Below are 18653 nucleotides of genomic sequence, written 5' to 3'. Positions count from 1 at the left end.
CAGTCCCTTTCTTTTTCTCTTCTTCTTCTGGGACCTCTATAATTCGAATGTTGGTGTGTTTAATATTGTCCCAGTGTTCTCTGAGAGTGTCCTCAAATCCTTTTTCTTTATTATGCTCTGCAGTAGTTATTTCCACTATTTTATCTTCCAGGTCACTTATCCATTTTTCTGCCTCAGTTATTCTGCTATTGATCCCTACTAGAGAATTTTTGTGTGTGTGTGCGGTACACGGGCCTCTCACTGTTGTGGCCTCTCTGGTTGCTGAGCATAGGCTCTGGATGCGCAGACTCAGCCCCCGTGGCTCACAGGCCCAGCCGCTTCGTGGCATGTGGGATCTTTCCGGGCCGGGGCATGAAACCGTGTACCCTGCATAGGCAGGCGGATTCTCAAGCACTGCGCCACCAGGAAAACTCTAGAGAATTTTTAATTTCATTTATTGTGTTGCTCATGATTGTTTGTTTCATCTTTAATTCTTCTAGGTCCTTGTTAAACATTTCTTGTATTTTCTCCATTCTATTTCCAAGATTTTGGATCATCTTTCCTATCATTTGTCTGATTTCTTTTTCAGGTAGACTGCCTATTTCCTCTTCATTTTTTAGGTCTGGTGGGTTTTTACCTTGGTCCTTCATCTGCTGTGTGTTTCTTTGTCTTCTCATTTTGCTTATCTTACTGTGTTTGGGGTCTCCTTTTCGCAGGCTGCAGGTTTGTAGTTCCCGTTGTTTTTGGTGTCTGCCCCCAGTGGCTACGGTTGGTCCAGTGGGTTGTGTAGTCTTCCTGGTGGAGGGGACTAGTGTCTCTGTTTTGGTGGATGAGGCTGGATCTTGTCTTTCTGGTGGGTAGGTCCACCTCTGGTGGTGTGTTTTGGGGTGTCTGTGAATTTATTATGATTTTAGGTAGCCTCTCTGCTAATGGGTGGGGCTGTGTTCCTGTCTTGCTAGTTGTTTGGCATAGGGTGCCCAGCACTGTAGCTTGCTGGTTGTTGAGTGGAGCTGCGTCTTGGCGTTGAGATGGAGATCTCTGGGAGATTTTTGCCATTTGATACTACGTGGAGCTGGGATGTCTCTGGTGGACCAGCATCCTGAGCTTGGGTCTCCTGCCTCAGAAGCACAGCCCTGACACCTGGCTGGAGCACGAAGAGCCTTTTGGAGGTCTGAGGTCTTCTGCCAGCATTCAGTAGGTGTTCTGTAGGAGTTGTTCCACGTGTAGATGTATTTCTGATGTATTTGTGGGGAGGAAGGTGATCTCCGCGTCTTAACTCTTCTGCCATCTTGAGGCTCCTCCTCTGTACTCACTCTTTTTTTCCTTATTGCTTTATCTAATTTCACTTGCTCCTAGGATTCTGCATGCAGAGACCTCAGACCCTGCACTTTAGATCCAATTTCCTAGTGCAGAATGGCTGTGCCGACACCTCAGCTCGCGGGGCCTGGTGCAGACTCTACACCATCAATTTTATTATTCACAAAGATCTTGATGAGCAGTTTTTGTTTTAGAAGCTATTCTGTGGCAACAGGTGAAGGAGGAGGTTAGCTTTTCCTGAATGTATTAGAGCAAAGCCAACTCTCCTTGGCAACCAGGTGATAAAAATTCAGTTTACCTTTTAGTAAACTCACAGAATTTAAGCTTTCTCCTGGAAGAATGAGATTCTAGGCAGAGGGAGCTGAATGTGCAAAGATGCTCAAGTGTGGCTTTTGTGGGACGAAGGACTTGCTGTGTAGTTGGAGCATAGACTGAAAGATCCAGAGGAAGGCAGGAGATGGTTTTAAAAGTAAGCAGGGGCAGGTTCAAGTGTAACAACATTGCATATCAGTTGAATACCAACTATGTGACATGGACTGCATCAGTAAATAAGGTAGTCACAACCTCTTGTTTTCAAGGAGATTTTGGAACCTGAAGGTCCTTGACTAGCAGGCTGAGCAGTTGAGATTTTATTTTGCAGATTATGGGGAATGGTGAAAGTGTCTGAAGTGATGGAATGACATCCTTAGAAAAGTATTTTGAAAGATCACCCTGATGGAGGGGCAGCCAAGAGGAGCCTTATTGGCTAGAAGGCCACTGCAAATGTCCACACAAGAGATGGCAAAGGCCTGCACAGCAGTGATGCAAAGATATTTAGAAAGCAGAATTGATGGGATTTGATGATCGATTTTAAGTGGGTGCTAAATTAGAGGAATGAGATAACTCTCAGGGTTCTACCTTGAACAACTGGTTATACATTGAGCAAACATGAGAAATCAGTGACACATAAAGTTTCTAGAAGCCCAGCACAGAGCCTGTTGAAGACTATGTACTCAATAACGCTGGCTCTGATTAAAAAACCTGCCCAGTGCTTGACTCAGAGTAAATGCTTAATACCTATTTGTTGAGGGAAAATTAGAATTCCATGTTTATTAAATTTCAGCAGTTCTAGTTCAACCAGTACAAAACCTAAGCACCATATTCCAACACTTAAGAATGAAACAGTGCAGCAGGAAGAGAAATTTAAGACATGATCATTATTCTTGAAAAGTGGACAGTCCAGTAGGAGAAACACGATATACCCTTTGGCAAGTGGTATAAGAATCGATGGTCACTACTTGATTCATCTGGGTAGAATTCAATCGGTCTTGCAAAATATAATGAGTAAGGTTCTTCCGTGTGACAAAAAGCCATAAATATGCCAAGCACTTATAGGAGTTCAACCTATATTAATTGGATCTCAAATGAAATGTGCTCAATATTGCAACCATTTCATTTTAGACTTTGCTCTGAAGAATAGCGTTTCAGTCTCCTCTTCTTGCTGGACTTGCTAGTTCCCACTACTTTTCTTGCTTGGACCCTAACCCTAATCCTAACACAATTCCTCTACCTGGAATGCTAGCCAATATTTCTATTTTGCTTTAGAGTTCACAAGATCCTTTCAGCATTTACTAGTTACCTTGCCATTCATTCAATAATTTCCCACTACCTGGTAATATGTCTTCCATCATTCCCTAGATTTTATTTTTCAAATTTTCTTGTTATTGGCTTTTCACATGCTATCTTCTATTCACAAGCAGACAAACCAACTTTCCTTGAAGTCAGGGTCATTCATTATATAAAAGGAACTGATCTGGGGTGTCCAACTCAGGTGAAGTTTTTCTAGAACATTTTGAATTTTTCTGCAGTGCTACAGTTTATATTATAAACCTCTATTCTACCAGGTGGCAGAGACTTAATCTCAGTCAACTTGGGGATGCCCCTGCGTCTAGGGGAAATCAGGTCTAGAGGAAGTCACTGGGTCCTTTTTGGAATTTTCCCACACTAGCATATTCCGAGATGTCCACTGTCCTATTTGGTCCTGAGTCTGTCAAGTCATAAAGGTTGTTGCTGCCTCTTATTTTATACCCTTTAAAACCCCTCAAATCTGGCAGTTGTCCTTGAATGGGACATGAAGTTCATGCTGCTTTCTGTCATCATGCTGGGTCCTAAAAAACTTGGTGAAGCTCTCCAAGCCACATCTGCCCAGCTGCAACACCCAGTCACTATGCTCTGGCATCTTGCCCACCTCCTTGAAGTTTAGCACAGAGAAAGGGGCACAGACCCTGTCTATCAGGGATCCTCTAAACCTATGTAGGGTTTCTATTAAAACTCCAGCCCTGCACAGGGGTGGTGATCAAGGCAGAACATGGAACTTCCTTTCTCAAGGACCCATAATTGGATAAATACATGTTGCTTTGTTTTCATCTCTTTTCTTTCTCTCCTGAAAGAACCTTTCTGTAGTCTTTGGGGCTCTAAGCCCTTCTCTGATTCATCATGTGTCTTGATTTGGGAATCTAATATTTATGTTCTGAGTTCTGTTTGTTTACATTTAAGGGCTTGGCTTTTGAAATTCTAAGGAATCAGCTCCCTTTTCCTTTCTCCATATTCTGTAGCCTTGTCCATTTTCTTAGTTCAGAGTGACTCCCTTGGGCAAAGGGAGCCAAATGTACTTGGAAATAAAGATTTTTTTAAAAGTCTTGGTTAATATATCAAAATGGTATCTTGCCCATTTATCTTCCTTCTCTTTCTTTCAGGAAACACTGGTGTGGTATTAGGAGGGATCTAGACAGGATGATGGTTTGGTTGTCACATTCTAAGATCTTTAGCAAGCTGATCTCTTCTGTAAGACCCACAGCAGTGATTTTCAAATGCAGATGATTTTCAGAGACTCCTTAGGAGTTGCTGACTCAGTTTCATGGAATGGGGTTGGAGATTGAGGAATTTTATTTTTTAAACATCTTCCTAGGTCTAGATCAGTGATTCTCAATCTTTGGCATGTGTCAGAATCGTCTGAAGGGTTTGTGGAAGCAGATCGCTGAGCCCCACTGCCAGGGTTTCTGGTCTAGTAGGTGTGGGGTAAAACCTGGGATTTTGCTTTTCCAATAAGTTCCAAGGGGATGTTGAAGCTGTTGCTGGTTTGGGGACCCCGCTTCCAGAACAGCTGCCCTAAGCGAGTGGTTCTCACACTTTGCTGCATTTTGGAATCATCTGGTTAGCTTTAACAAATCTTAGTGTTGAGACCACACCCCATACCAAATCTGTCAACATCTCTGGCAGTGGGAAAGAGGTACCAGTAATATTTAAAGCTCCCCAGGCAATTCCAGTGTGCCTCCAAATGACTTGAGAACAGTTCTCTAATCCTTTGATTCTCAAGCTTCAGTGAGTGCTCAGATCACCTGGGTGTTTAGTTAAAACGCAGCTTCTGATTCAGTAGATCTGAGATGGAGCAAAGACTGGGAATTTCTTGAGGTATAATTTACATACAAGAAAATGCACTAATTTTAAGTGAACAGTTTGATGGGTTTTGACAAATGTGTGTGCCTGTGTTGGCACTACTGCCATCAAGGTATAAGATGTTTTCAACACTCTGACGAGTTTCCTCAGGCCCCCCTCACAGGCAGCTCCCTGGTCCTGACTCTCAGCCCCAGTACTCACTAATCTGCTTTCTGTCACTACAGATTAATCTTGCCTGTTCTAGAGTTTCACATAAATGGAATTATACAGCATGTATTCTTTTATGTCTAGCTTCTTTTGCTTGCTCATTAGAGATTCTTCACTTTTAATAAGATCTCAGTTACATAGACCACATTTACTTCTCCAAAGCAAGGCACTTAAGGACTTTAGCAGGAAGTTTTGACTTATGGTATTTAGCCCAGAGGCTTCAGCATGATTGGTATTAATTAAGTAGGATGTATTAGCAGTTACACCAAAGCTCTGCACCCTCAACGTGGCACAAGTCACCCTCATTTTCACTTTATGCCTCTATATTCGAGTGGTAAGGTGTTTCTTTTCTTGGCTTTGACAATTTGGGGAATTGCAAAGCTCAGGAGGAGGTCGGATAAGATGCCTGAAACTGCATTTTAGAAAAATGATGTGTAATATCCCCTTTATGACATCTAAATGAGGTCTTCTTTTAGCTGTGTCCCTGGGTTGTGTCCACTGCTAACTTTAATAAACCCACATGCTTGTACCCATCTTTCATCATGTCACCAAATTTAAAGAATACGGTGTTTATTTTTTGTTTTTTTTGCGGTACGCGGGCCTCTCACTGCTGCGGCCTCTCCCGTTGCGGAGCACAGGCTCCGGACGCCCAGGCTCAGCGGCCGTGGCTTATGGGTGCAGCCGCTCCGTGGCATGTGAGATCTTCCCGGACCGGGACACAAACCCGTGTCCCCTGCATCGGCAGGTGGACTCTGAACCACTGCGCCACCAGGGAAGCCCTGGTGTTTGTTTTTATCTGTCTTGTGTCCCTTGTTAGATGAGAGTATATTTTATATTTCTTATTAAATGGCAGTAGTTATTTCTGAAGGTTGATAGTTTATAGCTTCACTACTCTGAGGAAACTGAAGGGGGTTGGTGGGAGAAAAAGCTTTTTGTTTGGTTATGCTCTGGGAACTGATTATGGGCATAAAAAAAATAAAACAATTCATACATTCGCCAGAGCTTATTGTATTATCAGGTAATACACCTGCCTCTCTGATAAATAGGGCTCCATAGAACAGTTAATAAAAGCCCGAGAGTTATTTGGTGCAGAAATACAACAGTATGAAGCTGCTCAAATGCAGTCCATAGCAATTTTTTTCATCGTAAGGAAGGTCTTGAAATTCTAACAGTAATTGAAGGAGTTGCTTTGCTCACCATCAGAATGGGGGTGGGGGGGGAGTTTCCCATTTCACATGAAATCTTTCAGGAAATCTAGTCTGAGGAGTTGGATACTTTTGCAAACAAACAAAAAATAACAATGCATCGCAAATCCCACTCATGCATGGCTTTGCGTTTTTACAGAGCTCTTCCACACACATTATCTCTGGATTCTCACAATAACCATGTGTGTTAGGCTGTACAGACACCATCTGTCTTTGGCCCATGGAGATATGCAGCTCAGAGACATCAAAGGACTTACCCAAGCCACACAGGCTGCTGGGAGAAGCTGACTCTGGGACTCTGTGGCCAGTCACCGTCCCCATAATGTCTGAGAAAAACAAGTTTGTGATAAACCCAAAGATACTACGGTGTTGTGTTTTATAAAATGGTAGCTCACAGAGAGTTTTTTTTTTTTAATTTACTTTTTTTATTGAAGTATAGTTGATTTACAATGTTGTGTTAATTTCTGCTGTCAGCAAAGTGATTCAGTTATATAAACATTCTTTTTTAAATATCAGTATTTTCAATCTTCTTTTATTGTCATTTTCCTTTTTTTCTTAAATAGAAGACAGCAAAGCCTGGATAATAGTAAACTCTGATTATTGGATTACTAGATTACTAGAATCTTAGTAGTTTAGGCTTACACGTAGATGACCAAAAAATTTATTGTTCAAACTGGGATACTCCTGAAAGTGAAAGGTGGCACTATTAATCATTACATTGGGCTGAGACATAAACCAGAACTGTCTACAGCAAACTAGACTGTATGGTTACCCTACCTAGGACTGCCTGTGAAAATTCTGTTGTCTTAACCCACACGAGAGAAAAGTTCTCTTTAATCAAACAAGAAGTATGATTTCTCCAAGAAATACAGAAGAAAGAGCTCCTGAAGGAAGCTTCTTGTTTTTTCCCCACCACTCCCAGAATTATCAGCTCTCATGCCTATCATGGGTACTGTGCCTAGACTACTTCTGTTAGTCTCCTGGAGCGCTTGTAACAACGTACCACAAACTAGGTGGCTTAAAACAACAGAAGTGTACTGTCTCACAGATCTGGAGGCTTGAAGTCCAAAATTAAGTGGTTGTCTGGGCTGTGCTCCATCGGAAGCTTCTAGGGAAGGATCTTATCTTCCCTTGCCTCTTTCAGTTCCTGGTGGCCCCAGGCATGCCTTGGCTCGTAGGGACATAACTTCAATCTCTGCCTCTGTCTTTGTATGATCGTTTCTCTGTGTGTCTCTCTCTATACATTGTATTCTCCTCTTTTTAGGACACCAGTCCATATTGAAGCAGGGCCCACCCAATTAATTACATCTGCAAAGATCCTATTTCCAAATAGGGTCCCATTCACAGGTACTGGGGGTTTAGGACTTCAACATATCTTTTAGGGGGACATAATTCGACCTATAACATTATCCTGCTTAAGCAAAAACTTATTTCTCTTTTGCTCTTTTTAACATAGCTTAGATAGGATAGTATTTCAAAAGGAACTTCCGTGAAATTTAATTGGGAAAATAGCAGCACTATTTCCAAAGAACTAGTTTTCTGTAAAAGCAGCAAAGAGTTCTTTATGTCAGGATAATCAGATTATCAGAGATAATGTCAGAGATGCTTGCCACGCTTTTCCCACCTGAGCTTCTGTCTGTTCCGTAGATGAGACCTGTGGGAACCATCTTGTTTTTCTAAGACTGGAAGTTCTTGTTCTTTGATATATCATCCTGTTCACAGTTAAATCCCAGCTTCCCCAAACTAATCCTTTTCATCTCTTTCAAATAGTCTTTTCCAACCAACGATATCCCACTCAGTGCTGTGGGAGGAATCTGTCTAGGTTACCATTCATTGACACACATACCTCCAAAGTGAATGATTTTGCTTTTCCTTACCTAGGTTATAAGCGTGGTTCTTTCTAGAAAATTCTGAGAGTATACTCTGTTTTTTTCCTCTTCTTTCCTCTCCAGTCTCCACACAGAAAAGTCTGCCTCATAATATTACAGAGCAGTAGGTTCCCTCTTTTCTGATGCAGTTGGGGGTGGTAGTTATAGTTCAAAAAAGAGAGATTATAAATATATACATACACAGAATTTTACGATAATTATATAAGCAGATGTTAACAATAAAATATAGAATTTTACATTGCTTAGAATAACATAATTTTTATACTATGCTCCAATATTTTTTTAAAAAATTATGATAACATAAACTCAGGGTGTTCAATATAAAAACGAATTCCTGTGTATCTTTATTTACTGTAGTAATATTTTTTGGCTATTTCTATCTTTCTGTTTTTGTGCCAGTACCATACTGTCTTGATTACTGTAGCTTTGTAGTATAGTCTGAAGTCAGGGAGCCTGATTCTTCCAGCTCTACTTTTTGTTCTCAAGATTGCTTTGGCTATTTGGGGTCTTTTGTGTTTCCATACAAATTGTGATTGGCTGTAATATTGATTCTGTATCTCTTATTCTTCTCCTTCTTCCTCATCTTTAGATTAATTTGTTTCTGTCGTGGATAATACAATTTCTGTTATCATCTGTAATTTCACTTTCCAACATATAATCTCCATTAATCATTTGTTGTCTGTTATTTTTCTTCAGTATGTTACATATCAGGGGACTACTGTAAAATGTCTCCCTGTTAGTGCTGAATAAATGGATATCAGGCCGTTTTTTAAGGTAAAAGTTGAAACCCATCATTTGCTGTAAAACTTTTAGTTCTGACAATTTTTTGGACACATGGATAATCTTTTGATTATTTGGCCATGGATTTCTTGGTTGGAGTTCCATCTCATCTTTTTTGGATTTACCATACCCAAAATGCATCCTTAATTATTTACAATTTGGATTATAAAGTGGGTCTAGAGTTAATAATATTGTACCAATATCAGTTCCTGATTTTGATAATATACTACAGTTATGTGTTATTATCACTGGGGAGCTGGGTGAAGGATACATGGGAATGCTTTGTACTATTTTTACAACTTATTATGAATCAGATATTTCAATTAAAATTAAGAAAGTGGAATTGGAACTTGAAGGCGCATGTTAAGATATTTGAGTGAATTGTTTTGAATTTTATATGTTTTACACCAAAACTTTTACAGTTGTCTTACTTAAAGCTATTTCAACAATAGTTTTTTGAATCTCACCTTTATTTATTGCAGAAACTAAGCATTTAACTTAATTTCTGAGGGACAACTCTACTTTTCCACTTACTAGTGCAAAGTAAAAATTAAAAACTGTAATTATAGTCATAATCACAACAGGCATAAATAAGTTTATAAACAGGTGGGGCTCAGTATATAGCGCGATGTGGGGCTGAGTACTTGGATGTTCTTGTATGCTATAGCTGGCTGTAGCAATTGAACCACACTTTTTCTAGTTAATGTAGAGAAAATTTATCCCATAAGCTGATTACATGCAAGACGGTTAATAATGCTTCTACTGTATAACAAGTGCATAATCATTTGATAGCAATTCTCTCACACCCATCTCACAGACGAGGAAATTAAGGCTTCAAAAGTTATAGGGACTGCCTGAAGACGTATTGACTTAGAGGCAGCACTGAGCTTAGAACAGATTTTTCCCAGTCTCCGAGTTCATGAATATTCCCGTATTAGTATCGTTTTGTGAAGGTCCTGAGTGAACGGTCTGTGGGACTCTAATTGACTAAATTTGATTTGTAGGCTGGGTGACAACACTGATTTTAGCTTGAGGAAATTTGTAAAGTTTTAATTTTTTTTGGCTGAAAGTGGGGCATGAACCCGTGTCCTCTGCATCGGCAGGCGGACTCTCAACCACCGCGCCACCAGGGAAGCCCAAAACTGATATTTTATTTTATTATTATTTTTTTTTTGCGGTGCGTGGGCCTCTCACTGTTGTGACCTCTGCCGCTGTGGAGCGCAGGCTCAGCGGCCATGGCTCACGGGCCCAGCCGCTCCGCGGCATGTGGGATCTTCCCAGACCAGGGCACGAACCTGTGTCCCCTGCATCGGCAGGCGGACTCTCAACCACTGCGCCATCAGGGAAGCCCTTCTTGCTTGTTCTTAAAAACCATATTCAGGTTTGAAAGCTTAGACACTCTCGAAAACTCTTTTTATCCCACTGAAAAAGAATGTTAAGAAGTTTGGAAGTCCTTTGGGTCTCCAAATCAATTATTTTGGTCTCCTTCCACTGAACACGAAAGTTCAGCAGAGATGAATTGCTTCTTTGGAGGTTTTGCTCCCATTTTGTTTTAGTAAGATTTACACTGCTGTCTTCTCCAGGCTGTCTATTCTGAGAATTCCCAGGAAGCAAAAAGATGGAGCAGGGAATGGGTGAAATCTTGGGAAGTGCATGAAAACACAATAGGAAATACTTGTGTTTGAAAAACAAGATTTTGTTTTCTCTTCTAAAGGAATTTTATAAAAACCAATAGTTTTATCAAAGAACAATCTATAGAACATCTACCAACAATAGCAGGTATAGATCTTCCTGTGTATTTTTAACATTGCCTTGATCTGGTTGCACAAGAGTAAATGTCATCAAAAAGTGAGACATCCAGCTCGTTATCCAGATGTTCAGAGAGTCTAGGTGGAGAACAGAACACTTTTCCAAGTTTTTAACCCTCCTCCTTTCATAAACTAGCGTGCTACCTTGTAAAATAATTCTAGGGAACTGTAGTTAAAGAAAAATTCAGAGGGTCTCTACAGGAGGACTTCTAAACCTTCGGATGCTGAGTTTCATTGGGAATCTCTACGAGGAGACTGCACTATAAAGATTCCTCAGTTATATTTGGTCAGAGAAACTTTGGAAAGCACTGAATATCTTTTAGGATTGATATCACAGAGAGATTAGTTTAGGGAATGTTGATTTTCAAACAACTTCCAGGGAAATGACTTTCCCCTTTCCGACCTGATTCTTTAAGCCAATGCCTCAAACATACTTGGAGGGACATATACTTTGGAAATTATTTTCACTATTATTCCTTCAATTTTATTCCCCGGAAAAGTAAGCCATTATTTCTCACGAGCCCAAAAGCAACTACTACGTTGTAATTTATTTTTTAAAAAATTTATTTTTATTTATTTATTTTTGGCTGTGTTGGGTCTTAGTTGCAGCGAGCGGGGGCTACCCTTCGTTGCAGTGCACAGGCTTCTCATTGCAGTGGCTTCTCTTGTAGAGCACGGGCTCTAGGCATGTGGGCTTCAGTAGTTGCAGCACGCGGGCTCAGTAGTTGTGACTCCCGGGCTCTAGAACACAGGCTCAGTAGTTGTAGTGCATGGGCTTAGTTTCTCCGCGGCATGTGGGATCTTCCCAGACCAGAGCTCGAACCCGTGTCCCCTGCATTGGCAGGTGGATTCTCTTAACCACTGCGCCAGCAGGGAAGCCCACAACCATTACTTTTAGGACTACTTTTTGCATGACTTCTGGTTAATTAGATACTACACTTCATTTGATATGATGATTCATCAGTCTAATATTTCCTTTTTAAAAAATTACCTCTTAAATGATAATATTTTCTTACTCAGAAACTCACTCCCACCTTGTAACTTATTTTAGAGTTGTGAGCGCACACATATTTGCCAGAGTCTTTTATGAAAATATAACAAAAGTGTGCTCTAGTAGAATTGGGCTGGAATCTGAAAAACCAAAGCCCTTTATAATGCTGCTGTTGGAGGGTAGTCATGAGATGAAGGGTCTGGTAGGTGTTATTTTATAAAGCTGTGTTGTGGCAGAGTGTGGGTAGAGCTGGGAGTTATGGCTTCACAAGTTCTACTATAACAGAGCACCATAGAAAAAGATCGTGCAACACTGGTTTTGCACTTGTCTGTTCCTATCATTTTTAAGACTTACCTGATGTAATGTATAGTTGTTGGCATTTTCGTTTTTTTACAGTACAGGTGGAAAAATGTGAATAGTGAAATGAGTAAAGAGTTTGGTATATAGCCAACACTCAACAAAGTGTTTAGTACCTGAAAAAAATGAAAATGATATCAAGAACCGGTAGTACTCTTCTTATAGTCCAGAGGGCCCTTTCTTAAGTTGGGGAAGCACATTTTACAAACTGCTAGTTTCACAAGGACAGTCTTGACACGCACTGAGAAAGGTGGTTTTAATTAAAGCTATGATGCTTCATCATCTGAAATGTGTTTATTGCTTCATGGATCTGATTTTTGAAGAGCAGGGGATGAATAAATTCTTAAATGTGAAACTTGGGTCAGAAGAATTAGAAGGCAAGTTAATTTTAAAGTGTAACCAAGAGCATAAGCATATTTGCTTCTGTCTGGAACCAAATATAAACTCGGTTGCTGCTTATGAAGAAACAAAGCCTGTTGCTACATAATGCCAACATATCTGCTTGTCTGTCAGCATGAAACTAGAACGTCTGGATGTCTGGATAAGGATAAAACATTTCTAGCTGACTTAGTCCATACATATGATATGAAGACCACTGGAACCAAAAGCAGCACTCATTCAGCATCACGGGTGGTCTTAATAGCTTTGCAGCAAAGCTTCTCCGATTTGATTCTCTGAGATGTTTAAAATGGGAAAACTTACTGGGATTTATTAAAGGTGACTGCTTGCTTGTTGTCTATGTCTGGACAGTATCTGAGTCCCAAGCAAAATGGTTATACACATAAGTTATATAAAGAAAACTAAACCTATAGGTTATAACCCTAGAAAAAAATGTGCGTGTGTAAAGTAAATGAAGGATAAAGCTCAAGAGGCAGGATCCTTTCTACTAGCAGAGACAGGGTCCAGGCTTTTTCCATTCTTCTGCCTTGATTTTAGTATCTGTAGTGTTAGAAGAAATATCTCTGAAGTGTCATCTATAATGTGTTGTGCTCTGAAGAGCAGAATTTTTCCTTGGTTTCCAAAGTGCTTAAAAATTCATCGTCAAGACAAGAGATAACATGTGAGAGGATGTGGAGAAAAGAGAACCCTTGTGCACTGTTGGTGGGAATGTAAGTTGGTGCAGATACTGTGAAATTAAAAACAGAGCTACCATAGGATCCAGCAATCCTATTTATGAATATATATCCAAAGGAAATGAAAAAGGATATTGAAGAGATATCTGCACCCCCATGTTCATTGTTCACACTCGCCAAGGTATGAAATAACCTAAGTGTCAACAATGAATGGATAAAGAAGATGTGGTATATATTATTCAGTAATGAGAAGGAGGGAGATCTTGCCATTTACAGCAACATGAGTGGAACTTGAGGGCATTATACTAAGTGAAATAAGCCAGACAGAGAGACAAATACTGCAGGGTACCACTTATGTGGGGAATCTAAAAAAAAAAAAGTCAAACTCATAGAAACAGAGACTAAAAAAGTGGTAAAGTGGTTGCCAGAGGCTGGTGGGTGGAGGAAATAGGGAGGACTTGGTAAAGGGGTACAAACTTTCAGCTATAAGATGAATAAGGTCTGAGGATCTAGTGTATAACATGGTGACTATAGTTGATAACACTGTATTACATAACTGAAATTTGCTAAGAGAATAGAACTTAAATATTCTCATCAAAAAAGATAAATATGTGAGGTAATGGATGTGTTAATTGACTAGAATGAGGAGAATCCTTTCACCATCATCACGATGTACACTTTAAATATCTTACAGTTTTATTTGTCAACTATACCTCAATAAAACTGGAAAAAAATAATCCCAAGGGAGATACTGTTAATGTGTTTTCTTTCCAGCTGTATTGTTAAGTCTCCAAGGGCAAGACTGCTGCCTTAATCAGCTTTGTGTATTCAGTGATAAGCATGCTGTAAGTGCCCAACAAAGATTTGTTGTATGAATGAATGAATGAATGAATGAATGACTTGCTGGGCAGGTGGGAGAATGGTCAATGCAGTCTCTGTGATGGCAGCTGCTTTCCCCAGTGACCCTTTAGCCTGGTGTTTCTGAAACACCAGGTGGAAGTATGTTCCATGGGACACCTGCATCTGAATCATTAGGGGACTTTCTAAAAATGGACATTCCACCTGAAACAGAATCTCTGAAGTTGGACCTCAAAATCCTGCATTTTCAGCTTTAGCAGGTTCCTGGGTGATCCTCATACACATTGAGATGGACAACCATTGCCTTAGTATAGTTATGCAGCTCTACTTCCCATCTCTGTAAAAACAACATCTTAAGGTCACATAGCTTTCATCAGTGAAACAACTTGCAGAATCAGCTTTTTGAATGTTAAGTTTTCTACATTTGCTTGCACCAGTTGAGAAGAGAGAGCGATCACACAGCTGTTATATCCTTTAGCTGGGAGTCACAAGTGTGTGCGATCTGTGATTAAATTCTATGGACAAAAATTCTGCCTTCTATTTTAATTTAAAACATTACCATTTAAAAATGAAATAATTGAAAAGCCCCATGTTTAAAAAATATTATGTATTTAACATAACAAATAGATGATCTCTGATACATATCTGTCCCTAATTAGTCTGCTTTTAATCAAAGCAATAAAAATACATGATTTAAAAATTGTTCAGAAGGCCTAAGTAAAAAACCCTGTCTTTTCTGTCTCTACACAGTGCCATTTTCCAGAGAACATCCCTTTTAGCCATTTCCGCTTTTAGGTCTGATGTTACCTCTATCTGTTGGTTAGGATGTGTTTATCTAGAAGTAATTGAAAACCTGAATAAAGTGGCCTCAACATTTTAGATATTTATTATCTCACATCAAAAAAAGACTGAACATAGGTTGTTCTAGATCTCACTCAGCAGTAAAACAATTAAAGAAATTATTCTGTCTCTCTCTAGTTACATGGGGTTATATTTAATTCATCATTGTTTCATCATTTTCTTGTTACCTGACGGTCACAAGACGGCTGCTCCTACTCCATCATCATGGATATATTCCAGGCAGGAGGAAGGACAAAGAATTGTTATCTTGCATCTGAGACTTTTATTAAGAAGCCCATTATTTATTAGGAGAACCCCATTAGACTTCCTCTTCTATGTCACTAGCTAGAACTGAGCCAAATGGTCTCCCTTAGGTGGGACATTTGTTACTTCAAGGGGAGCTTTGTAAAATCTCTTATAATAGGGGCCCTCATGTGCAGAAAAGGGAGGGTTTTTCTCAGGGTGGTAGTAGGTGTTTCTCACGGGAATATCATGTCAGGTAGGAGGCGCAGATAGAGCATTGTGTGTGTGTGTGTGTGTGTGCGTGTGTGCGTGTGCGTGCCTGCACCAACAAGGGGATAGATAACATGCATTGCTGACTAATACAGCGGCCGGTTGGTAGAGTTTGTTGGTGTCTCCTCTTGGGAACTCTTTCTCACTCCTTTTTTCCACTGTCCTTGCAATGGGTTCAAGGACAAATTCAAGACACATTCAGTGTCTGGGGTTGCCATGAATTTCTCTGGAGCAGATGGGCTCTTTCTCTTGGTTACAGCCTCTTCCTGCTTACTTGGGGCTTCCTAGGTACATTCTGCCCATCCCAAGTTTTTGTTTAGAAATGTGTTAGCTTTCCTTGCTTGCTGATGGTCTTCCACCCATTGCCTTGGTGTTTGCTTCCTATCACTTTCATTTTACTGCAGTCTAAGAGTAAGGTGATATGAAAGCTTTTGTACTAGTTTCATTTTGAACCCCGTATTATTTCTGAACTCTTTCTATGTCTACTTGACCTTCCTTTCCCTCACAGTGACTTATGGGTACTTTTCAGAAAGATGGGTTGCTTACTTAGTTTTTTTGTTTTTGTTTTTTTTGTGGTACGCGGGCCTCTCACTGTTGTGGCCTCTCCCGTTGCGGAGCACAGGCTCCAGATGTGCAGGCTCAGCGGCCATGGCTCACGGGCCCAGCTGCTCTGCGGCATGTGGGATCCTCCCAGACCGGAGCATGAACCTGCGTCCCCTGCATCGGCAGGCGGACCCTCAACCACTGCGCCACCAGGGAAGCCCTCATCTCTGGTATTTCTTAACGCCCACTCCACTCTCAAGGCCAACTCACTTACTTGTCTTCCCCCCAACATACCTCTGAGCACGTTGAAGGCAGAGGCTAAGTCTTCTCTCTCTGTTAGTCTTCCTGGCTTGAGCCTTGCCACACAGTGTGTGCTTCATAAATGTTCATAGAATAAGTTCATGGCTACATTCAAATTTCTTTCCCAACCAGCTATATCCCTGCTCAAACTCCAGATGCTTCACTCAGTTAAGAGGGTATGCCTCAGTATTTTCTTAACTCTGCCTCTGAGTGCTTCGAAAATACCACCAGTAGAAGCACACAGCAACCTTGCCGTTTGCCTTTATTGCCTCCTGGTGACGTCTCTCCACCACTGCTGTCGTTTTACTGGACTTAACCTTTTTAAAAAATTTTTATTTATTTTTAGCTGCGTTGGGTCTTCGTTGCTGTGCGCAGGCTTTCTCTAGTTGCGGCGAGCGGGGGCTACTGTTCATTGCGGTGCGCGGGCTTCTCATTGTGGTGGCTTCTCTTGCTGCGGAGCACGGGCTCTAGGCGCACGGGCTTCAGTGGTTGCGGCATGTGGGCTCAGTAGTTGTGGCTCGCAGGCTCTAGAGCACAGGCTCAGTAGTTGTGGCCCACGGGCTTAGTTACTCAGCGGCATGTGGGATCTTCCTGGACCAGGGCTCGAACCCATGTCCCCTGTACTGGCAGGCGGATTCTTAACCACTGCGCCACCAGAGAAGCCCCTGGACTTAACCATTATAGGAAAAACACAGGGTGACCCCCCGTCCATCTTTAACTCCTTTATTTAATATACCTACACTGGTCAGATTTGCTCCTTAAAGTACAGAAAGAATAATGAGGTTTTCATGGGTCTCAAAGTCATGGAAATGCTGAGCTTTATGGTACCTTAGAAATAACCAGAACAAACGTTTCATCCAGGGATCAGGAAGCTCTGTGTGACCCGAGAGAGGGAAAGTGCTTTTCAGGGGCACACGGTGGGGTCAGTGGTAGAATTAAAGGAACGCCTGGCTCTCCAGATGCCCAATTCAGTGAGTGGTTTTTCTAGTTTGTTTAAGTGCATTCATACACACACATGCACAGGAATATACTATTTTCCAGTTAATGAAATAGAAAATTGAACAAAAGTTTAACTACTTAGTGCTAACATATTTGAATTTATAAAGCTCTTTGAAGTTTTTTGTCTTGAGGTGCTCCAACAGGGATTTTTAGTGGGTGCATTATTAGCAATGTTTATGGGGAAACTTTTCATTATGTGGGACTGTCCCAAGCACTGCAGCCCATTTGGCATCCTTGGTCCCCTCCCACTAGAATGTCAGTAATGCTCCCTAGATGTTGTGACAGCCTGCAAAGTCCCTGCCTGTATTTCCAAATTCCCTGTATGGAGGCAGTATTGCCCAGCTGAGAACCACTTTGTGATTCTCAGAGCAAAGGAGGTAGAATGGGGCTGGTTATGCTGATTTGCCATATTTATTTCCAGTCTAGCCCACACTGTGGCCTACTCAGGGATGTTCGTGCTTGACCAGGAATCGTCAATGTGAGGGAGAGGTGAGAGAGGAAATCGAGGAACTGAGGCCCAGGAGGAAGGACAGGGGGAGGGAGAGCTTGTGAGGCCCCCAAAATCCTACAATCAAAAAAAAACACTACCTGCAGGAACCTTTACTGTTACGAAAATTCCCAAGATCTGGGAAGGCAGGAACATGCCAAACTTGAGTAAGAAGCATCTTTAAAAGTGCAAATTGAGTGAACCTTGTTAATGCTAAATGATAGGAAAGGCCAGGGATATGGCTTCTACAGTGCATGGCTCTGTTGAAGTTTTCCTAATGATTTGTCTCTCCTGTTGGGTTGCTGGGTTAGAAATGCCAATCATTTCCATAGAGGTGGAAACCAAGGCATCCCTCTGGGCAGAAGTGGGGAGCCATAACTATTTAAACAGGAACTGGGTGAGGAGCTGGCATAAGGCCTGAAAAGTTGTTATTGCTCAAAGAACCTGGGAACTGCAGAAGAAAGTCTGGATTTTGGCCAGGGTTAAGATGTCAGCGTGTTTCGGTCCTCTCTGACTTAACTTGAAAGGGAGGGGGAGGCACAGGTGACGGCTTGGTGAGGGTACCAGGTAGTAGGGGTCATCAGGGTGGGGTTGGGTGGGAGGACATTTTTAGGAAACTTTTTTTTTTGTGTGTGTGTGTGGTATGCTGGCTTCTCACTGTCGTGGCCTCTCCTGCTGCGGAGCACAGGCTCCGGACGCGCAGGCTCAGCGGCCATGGCTCACGGGCCCAGCCGCTCCGCGGCATGTGGGATCTTCCCGGATTGGGGCACGAACCCGTGTCCCCTGCATCGGCAGGCGGACTCTCAACCACTGCGCCACCAGGGAAGCCCTAGGAAACGTGTTTTTGGCTGTGGCCCGCGGCGTGGAACCTTAGTTCCCTGACCAGGGATGGCACCCTTGCCCCCTGCTGTGGAAGCACGGAGTCCTAACCACTGGACCACTAGGGAAGTTCCAGGAAACTCTTTTTTTAAAAAACTCTTTACTTGACGTACTTCACATTCCTGCAACTTTGTGTCCCTGTCTATCCCATTCCTTTCCTAGGAAAAACATCAAACTCTTTCAGGGTCCGTCT

Source organism: Neophocaena asiaeorientalis, unplaced genomic scaffold, assembly GCF_003031525.2.
Source record: "Neophocaena asiaeorientalis asiaeorientalis breed wild unplaced genomic scaffold, Neophocaena_asiaeorientalis_V1.1 scaffold32, whole genome shotgun sequence".
Taxonomy (NCBI): Eukaryota; Metazoa; Chordata; class Mammalia; order Artiodactyla; family Phocoenidae; genus Neophocaena; species Neophocaena asiaeorientalis.
This window is presented reverse-complemented; position numbering follows the sequence as displayed.